Below are 9876 nucleotides of genomic sequence, written 5' to 3' on the forward strand. Positions count from 1 at the left end.
AGAAGACATAAAGCTGCTGCACCATGCTGCCCATGGTCTCTGCACTGCCGCTGGCTGGGTTCCTTTACAGAGTCAAAAGATGACACTTACATAGATGCAATCAATTTAATTATTTGCCATAAGCTAAGAAATTTTTATGAAATAGCACCTTGAACTTTAAGTTCAGCTTGCATTCACACACAAAGGCACATGAAAGACTTACACAGCAAAGTTCATTTTCAAATTTATCACTGATATTAGTATTTCCCACATTCAGTGTTAAAAAAAAAAAAGTACAATTCCTCTACACTAGAAAAGGAGTTCCAAGCCCACCGATCAGTTCCAAGTATATGCCATGAGAACAGGTGGCGCTAGTACCAAATGTTACTTGGATGGGACAAGTGGGACAGTCTTGTACTAAACACCCACACTTCAAATTTCTTCAATTTTTTTTTTTTGGCCTATAAACCAGAGGCAATCAGGAATCAACTCCTCCCATTTGACCAGGTCAGATGTAGGCCAAAAACTCCTTCCCAGAAGACAACGTGGGGGAACCCCCCCAATTTGTTTGCTCAGAATCTTGCCTTCCTCAGCAAATCAAGCAGGTGATTGCACCCACACTACTTGTTCCCAAAAGGAAAGCAAAACTGATTAAGCAGGTCTCTTGTTTTGATGCTATTCCACTCCCAACAGCAGCAGTGAAAATTTGCAAAAATGGACAGTTGTCACAGGTTCCCTCTCTTGGGAGGGGGCCAGGAACAAAGACAGAGACATGTGTTTGCAGCTCAGGGAAGATTTACAGCTCAATTGTATCTGTAACCATCCTTGCAGCCCTACATGCATGGAACAGCTCAGCCACAAGATTTCTGCAGAGTTGGACACTACCTCTTCAGAAGATATCTGGTCGTCTTCTGCAGCAAAGAGATTCCTTGTAAATTCCTACCGTTGAGTGTTGTTACACAAAGGATCCAAAAGGCAGCACCTTAAATGTTCAGCTTAACGGGACATAGGGAGGGTGTACAATCAACGAGTATGTTCATGCCAGAGAATTAGCACCATCTTAGTGGTTAACACATAAAAAAAACTCCAAAACCTGAGACTTTCAATATTTATACTTTACGATTAGACTTTTCCATAGAAATTATCACAAAAATGACACTTCGCATTAAACCATTCAATTTCTCTGAAACACACCATTATATTCTATTTCTAATTCACCAAATGTCAAAAATCATTCATAATAATTATAGAAAGAAAATTACAAACTGCTTTCTTCTCTAGCATCTCTAAATTTAAGGAAAACTACGTTTCCTAGGCAAAGTTTCAAACTATGCGAGTTACTTATTCAAGTTCGTTATGGTGAGCAAATGTACCAGCTATGAATTCATTTCCAAAAGCAGATTTAAAGCGACAGTTTATAGATATTCACTTAGCAGACTGGAACAACTTTGCAGTTACATCATCTCTATTCAGTGTCAACATAACTATCCGGATAATTTAGGATCAAATCACGACATACCGCTTTGCATAAAATAATTATACACAGTGAGAAAAGTCTAAGCAGAAGCTGTTTTTAGAAAGGCCCACAGAAGGCTGATCTTACCTAGATTTTTAAAAAATATGAAATACATAGATGAGAAAGGTTTATAATCAGGAGACTTTCTTTCATAAAACTTCAAACGTCTGACTCCCAATGAAAACCAAAGTTCAGCGCTTTCAGAAATGTCCATGTAGTGGCTTCTACAGGTCCCACTGCAGAGCCGTTTTACCAGCACTACCACACACTACAGGCAGTAGTGTTGTACATGAGACCACATCGCTTCACCCTGACAAACCATCCTTTGGAAACACGGAACTGAAAACAAAAAAAAAAGCACGTGAAGCTCTGAGAGGGCGAGGACTGCTCCGAGATGGGTCAAAGGGCTGAGTCCGGGTGACCGCTAACAGCAGCAGAGCTGCACCACGTCCCTTCCACCCATCCTCGTGGCATCAGTCAGCAAAACCGGTCTAAATTCTGCAAATAACGTCAGACTTCTCTGAAGAACAGTCACTCTTATCTGTGCTGCTCTAGGGAATCACAGCAGGCTCAGCAAAGACCACATTACAGAAAAAAGAGCATGGTGTAGAGGTCCGTGGCGTGAAGTGGCATTGCACTGCTGCGATGTGCAAAAAGACGACACAAAAGTCAGCTAAAACAAGAAATACTTGTATTTCTGCAACTGCAGTCACCTACTTTTCTACAGCTGAAAATCTTTTTGGTGCATACATCTACAGTACCAAACCACTGTGTTAACTTGGAGTAGGAGTAAGCCTTTCCCTGAAATAGTTTTAAATGAACCAGTTGTAATTCAGCTGTTTGCCTGCCAGAGGGAGCTGAAGGAAAGAAAGAAATCCCATCTATCTCAATACTTCAGAAGTTCTGAGTTTGTTTATACCGGTCAGTTTAACTATTCAGACAAAAAACAGTTTTAATGCAAAACTAACCCCGGCTGTGCCTGGCACAGGGCAGCCACAGCCTCATCCCACACGGGGCATCCCTGCAATAATACCCCACTACCAACAACTTCCCAATTACGCCTCAAACACTTGCTCCACCAGTAGAGCCCCCTGGACGGAAACAATACCTGCCTTTAAGGTATATTTAAGTACTTTTTGAGCCACAGTGGACACGATGGCTCCACAGGTAGGCTTCTCTAATAAGGAAAGCATCATATGAGATGGTATCTAATGTCTTATTAATGCCTCGTTACATGCACAGCAACACTGCCCAAAGATCACACTTCCAGTTTGCCAGAACAAAACATATATTATGCTGAAAACAGGTTTTCATGTAAATGCTTATTGGTCTTTTTTGCACACCCTTTCCACTTACTTCTTCTAACACATGCTGGTACACATCTGCATGTGGTTAGAGCTGCTGCAGTATAAAAACTGTAATTTATGAGTTACCACATTAATAATATATTCATGCATTGCACCAGCTAACCTGAAGTGCTTAAAACAGGAAGAAATTGGTCGCATTTTGCAAATTAAAGCAAAAATATCTAAACAATGTGTTCATGGGAAACCAGGATTCCGTGAAAGAGTTCCACTGCACATGTGATGGACAACCCCTTCTTTCCATCCTGCACTTCAGTTAAACTACTTCCAACTTCAAAAACTTTGTGTCTACAAACCAGCATGAATCCCACCAGTTTACACATTTTGAAAGAGCAGAATTAGCATATGTTTAAAAGCTCCCTTAAATATTAACAGCTAAACAGATCCAACTTTCCATAGATCAAAATTTGACCAACAGCTTTAAAATATGCTTAGTAGCACTCTGTATTTCTTGCAATCAAAACACTTTTAGGAAAAATCAGTTATGCCACCTTCTGGCATTTGTAAGAACTGCTCTACAAGACATACTAATTTTTTAAAATTCCCATTTTAAATGGAAAAAAAGCCAAGCATAACCAGAAAACTCACTTCACGTAGGACACTGATGCAAAATACGATTTTTTAAGCTCTGGTTGATCCATACAATATCAACAGCTTGGGCTAGCTTGTGTCCAGCACTAAAGCTCCTAAGCCTGTAGTTCTGCTGACAAACGCAGCATCATTCCCCGCATAACCTGGTTTGAGATATGAGCTACTGTGCTCTGTGCCCCATCTCAGCAGCTATAGCAAAGGAACGGGAAAAGGCAGAGAGTGAAAAGGATGAGCAAACTTGTGAAACAGCTTCTGTACAGGGAACAACTTGTAGATTAGACTCAACAACACAGAAGGCAGATAAGCAAGAAGAAAAATATTAAGAGTCTAGTGGCACCAAAAGCAGAGTAAAGATGTACAGAGGGTCATTCACCAGCCCTCCAACACAATACAAAGAAGGCTTCAAATGAAAGTAGCAGATGTCTGGTGAAAAACAAGAGGAAACTTCTTCACATAACACGCTTCAGCTATCACACCATCAGCTTTTCAGTAACTATTTCTTCTTATGACAGATTCACAGAAGCAACTGTAAAAAGCAATTTTACAAAAGTGGTTTGTACCGAGAGGCATGGCAGGTGACTCAAGCAGAGTCACACGCACGGCCAGCAATCGAACCTCGCCACCTTACCTCCCACGACAACGCATCATAATACTGTAGGAGGACAAATGCATGGATATATAAGAACTATAGACACCCTTCCAGACACATCCAGTATTATACCTGGATCTATACAATATAATCTGTACTGCTAAGCATACATGAAGGATGAATTTAAGCTATGACTTCAAGAAATTAATCACTTCTAACCTAAGCCTTATGGATATAAGAACTATAGACACCCTTCCTCCTGTATTATACCTGGATCTATACAATATAATCTGTACTGCTAAGCATACATGAAGGATGAATTTAAGCTATGACTTCAAGAAATTAATCACTTCTAACCTAAGCCTTCAGTATAAAACTGTTTCTAGATGTCAAATTTCCACCAACAATTTCTCAATCAGAAAAAGCAGTACATCTCTGGTAGAGTAAGAAAAAAGTCATAGCATTAGATATCCACATAATTTACTGATGTTATAACTGACTCCAAGTGTGCCAACTCTGATGTTTCACTGTTCCCCACAAGACAAACAACTAGCCATTCCCCAACCTTAGACCCACAAATTAAGTATTTCTGTCTGTAATTTTCCACCGTAAGTTTGAACTACACAAGTTTACTTACATGAATTTAAAATCCAATTAGGAAGTTTGGTGTAGGTATCAGACAAACCCAAGGTCATGCTCAGGTACTTATGTACAAGTAGCAGCATCAATGTACAATGGCTGAAATGCAAGGACACCTATAAGCATCCCCACTTGCTCATCACACCTTCCCACATGGTATAATCATTTTCTGGATCTCTAAACAAAGCAAAATTTATGTTAATCAAAGCTTTGCTCTAACGTGTTCTTACAATTAAGGTTCTTTTTACTCATTCTTAAGTTCAGCAGTTTGGTTTCTGGATCTACTGTAATTTCCGCTTTGCCCACATAAGGCTGAATGATAACGTGAAGATGGGTGTATGCACATCACGAGAAGTACAAAACATTACTTTCATCACAAACACCACCAGAAGTCACGCTGCAGCACCACTTTATTTGCCTGATAGATTTTCCAAGAACCTCAGAAATAACTAGTATAACACCAAAGTTGCACAATACCACCTCAGAAGAATCCCGACAGAAACTCAGATGAGGTATAACGTGACTGAAGCCACCAGAACAAAGTCTTGCTGCATACTGCACAAAACATTGCCTGGAAAATGCAACACCAGTATGCCACATAATGAAGTGTCAAAATAATCACATTTAAAAAAAAAAGTCATACACTGACATGAGTCATGCTTGAACTGTTCCTGCCTGCCCGTGTATTCACAGACATTCAGAGCTGCCACTGCATACAGATTTTTGCAGTTTAGTAAAGCATTTCTTCACTCATTTGGAACAGATTCTAAACTTCAAACCTTAAACTTACAGTAGTGTTGGTGTCTAGTGATTCAAAGGCAATCTCAAATGAACTCAGTACTTGTATGCCACTGCAATCCTTGAAAGCTGAAGCTTTTGAGGCCTTTGAAGAGCATATACTGGAAACATGAAAAGGCGGCAAGATTAATTCTGGGGGCACCGGGGAAATCTCTGCTGAGCTAGCCATACACTGCTCCAAATCCAAAAGCCCAGGATACTGCACTCAGATTAGGAAGGGAGGAAAGCAGAGCAGTAGCAGTAAGCCAGATATTTATTCAACAGGGTCAGTACTGAACTTGAAGCAAAATGCAGTTGGTAGCTCAAGATGAGTATTTGCCACAAGAATCTCTAGTGAAATAAAAACTGTCCAGTGAACAATAAACCTATGCAAGGAAAACAACACACAGCAACTACTGGACAATAGGAGTTTTATATAAACACCATCACAGAAGAGTTTGTTCTTCAGTGCTTCTCATACAGTTTCTGCAACATTATGTCCTGGCTCATATGCTCAATCAAGCAACAGCATGCACAAACATACCTTTTTCTACTTAATTCTTTAGCTTAAGTAGAAACATAAGCAAACTACCAACACCTCAATGCACAAAAAACAGCCACTGGGGAAAATATTAAAACAAAAAAAAAAACCACCCACACACAACATGCCAAAATGTAGGGATTGTTTTCAGGGATGGGATGGGGAAATGGCAGTACCCAATTTAATCTAAAAATACTATTCTAATAGAAAGTAAAGACCTCTTTGAAGACTACCAGGGATGTTGAATAATGATATTCAATAAAGCATTAAGAAGTTGTTCAGGATTCTCAACCATCGCATCAAGCACCTCAATGCAAAATAACTGAATTGTAGTATTTGCAGATAAGCAGCCTATTTAAGATTATCTTTTATCAACACCCCAGAACAATGCACAGGGAACAGTGACTAAGCTTTCACTTCATTGCCATAATCTGATGAAAGCATACAGAATCCAAAAGGCAAAAGTAAAATGAAGTAGAATTAATGCCTTAGCATTGTTGAACGCACATAAGAAGTTCTTAACAGTAAATTCCAGTATTGTGATTCAGTTCATTTACCCTCCTCCCTCCCTTTGCTCCCAAGTTCTGCACCGTAAATGATATTACAACCCAGTGCATTAACTGTCCGGAAAACAAGGCTATTCCTGTTCTTAAAAAGCACTGCTCATGACTCCTAAACCATGCATAGCAGAGAGATGGCTGGTCTAATTCCAGATCAAGCCAGCAGGCATCACATAATTACTCCTCATCAGCCAACATCTTTGTCACAGCCCACTTAAGAGCAGCCACGAAAAGGATTTCCGGTTTGCAATGACAGGGTAGCCATGTCCTGGCAAAGCCCCTGAGCAAAATCCAAGACAGACTACTATGTATTTTACTATATGCACCCAGCTTTAATTATCTGAAAACAGAACTGAACACAGCCACACTGGTGCTCTAATTACTAGGGAAACAGAGCAACAGAGGAGAAAACCTTGCTGAGAGAGCACAGATGAACCCAGATGACAGTCAAAGATGCTGCTCCAGCCAGGAGAGAACAGCTTTACTAAGCCTGCAAACTCCTCTCTTTAGTTCCGATGTTCTGCTTTACTCCCACATTGCTCTGACTCACTCACGTCACGTCAATCCATATTTACGCAATTGCAAATACAGCTCTGCTATCCTTGTCCAGCCGAGGTACCGAGGAACTTGCTGACTTGTTGATATATGACCTCTATGCTCTGCAGGACAACAGAAGTAAATTGAGAGCATCTGAAGATTTAACACCCTGACTTCAAACTAAGTCTCCTTCCAGATCCTTGGCTGATACACCTCCACCTACCCGGCTGTCAGCCCTGATTCAACAAGCCCATAACAGCTGAGCTGGAGCAGAAGAATGAAACTAGAAGGCTGGAATTTGGAACAGGGCAGTCGCACGCTGAAAACGTCTGGAATCCAACGTGATGGAGCTGGATGTGATAACACTGCTTGGGAAGATGGAAGGAGATTAGCAGGACGCTCAGGTTTCAGAAATGTCATAGGAAGGTCAGGTATAAACATATGTACAATATCGTAATGAGGCAGAATAGTAGTGGTTATAGCTGAAAGCTCTGTGACGGGCACACTTCTGCATTTCAACAGCCCACTGTTATTTTCAGTTAAAGAGGATCTCTAGCATTAAAAAAAAAAGGAATACACAAGTGACAGGGGTTTTTTGATTGGTTGGTTTTTATAATGCAAGGGTTTTTTGGTGTTCAGGTATGAGAAGGTTTTTTTCCCTTCAATTAAGGCAAAAATATACACATCCTTCAGTTGTTCTGGGGTTTTTTGTTCGTTTGTTTTTAAATGCAGGAAGTACCAAAAAAAACACTTAACACCCACGAAAGTTATGCTTCCCTTCTCAAAATTAGGTGACAATTTATCAGCAAAATAAAACTAATGAGATACGCCCACAGCACAGTTTATGAATAAAGAACAACGTAATTCTTCCATATCTGACTACATGGGAGGACACTGATTACAGCTGAATGATAGCATCAGAAGTATTTTTAGTGAGTAAGGAATTTAAAGATAGCGTTGTTGCTTTTTAGGATGACAACTTCTATTTCAAAACTGTTTACACTGATTATAGCTGAATGATAGCACCAGAAGTATTTTTGGTAAGGAATTTAAAGATAGCGTTGTTGCTTTTTAGGATGACAACTTCTATTTCAAAACTGTTTATTTAGATGATCAACTGCTAGCTAAGGCAGATTAAGCTGCATATTACAATGACGCATTTTTGAAACACCAAGAGTTTAAGTTTTTGAATGTTTTGTGTATTATCAGTTTAAGAACTATGCCAGCCTGTAGCCAAAAGTGATATGCCTAGTTTAAATATAGGGTCACAATGGATGAATTACATGCAGAAAAGCAAATCCCATACTCCCTCAAAAGGGGAATGCTATACACGCTCTTTGAATAGACTATGTTAGATTCAGCACCTTATCATGAGCACCAAGTCACTTTGGATAAAGCTCCTCTTTTTAACTTGATACATTCAAATAAACCCCAAACAAGGAAACAATTACTCATAGCACTAGACTCACCCACTTGTCAGGAAGAGAACAGCTATAACCAATACACACAACCCCCAAGCGACAGAAAGCAGAGGTATGGGAATAAGAGGGGAAGTGACCATCAGGACAAGACTACATTACACTGCTAGCAATGTCACCAGTTAGAGAACTTTCCAGAGTTGTATCTTTTCAGCTCAGAGCACAAACCAGCCAGATTTCCAAGCAGCTAGCCTAGTTTGCAGGGTTAGCCATCTCATTAAAAGCAGTAGACTCACTTCCATTAGAGATGAACGATTTTAGATCCACAACTATTTGCTGCCTGCATGAAGGACAAGTTGCAAACATTTCATGTATCAAAGGCATGTTTACAAACATTATACTAAAGCTACATTCAGACAGATGTTTGGATCCAGAAGCCATGTATAGAGTTGAACTGCACTTAACCCAGAAATATACCTGAACAAAAAAAAAAATCCCCAAAACCAGCTTTTAAATATGCAAGAGGGTGCTACTACTTCGAACCACCACTCCTTTCTTCATACAAAAAAAAAAGTTAACAGTTAAATGTTAACTTTTTTAACAATTCATTCATCAAGCCTGGACATCAATTTCTAGGCATACAACAACTTTTGCTTTTTTATCAAATACTCCATTATCACAAAGAAAAAGGTACTTCTACCTAGTCATTATGGAAATAAACCTCCAAATATTATATCTAAATTCAAGTCAACACTAAAGCTGTGAGTTTCTACTTTATTCATCCTTAAGTCATTTGGAATGATTGGTTAAAAAAAGCATCATTTGGAAAACTAAAAGCATTTATTGGAGAAAAACTTTAGACTGAAGAGGTTAACTTTTCCACTGAGGTTAAGAAATCGTTTGCGCCTAAACAAGCACACACACTGTCATACACACCATACTGAGACCAGATGTGACCAACACAAGTGTCCAGTAAGATAAGAAACTTGTCATCATCCAGTTCTTTATTTTCTAACTTCAGCTCTTACCAGAATATATTCAAAAGGCTTTATATGAAAATGCCAACATTCCATTTTAAAAGAAAACATACTTGTTCTAAAATACTCAAGTGCGCATGCCCAAGAACAAGGGACAAACGCACGGACGTAATGAAGAGGAGAGAAAATAGAGGTAACATCACTGCTATGGACAGAGACAGGCATGAGTGCTCAATAAAACCAACCACACCAGAATAACTAGAAGGAAATGGAATGCAGTAGAAGTACTTTTTGGGTTTACTCGAGACTGGAAGCTATTGAAGCGAGAGAGAACACATGCTCTGCTCTAAAGAGAGTTTTCATAATTTTTTTTTCAGGTTTCATAATA

The sequence above is a fragment of the Eurypyga helias genome, unplaced genomic scaffold, assembly GCF_000690775.1.
Source record: "Eurypyga helias isolate BGI_N326 unplaced genomic scaffold, ASM69077v1 scaffold21612, whole genome shotgun sequence".
Taxonomy (NCBI): domain Eukaryota; kingdom Metazoa; phylum Chordata; class Aves; order Eurypygiformes; family Eurypygidae; genus Eurypyga; species Eurypyga helias.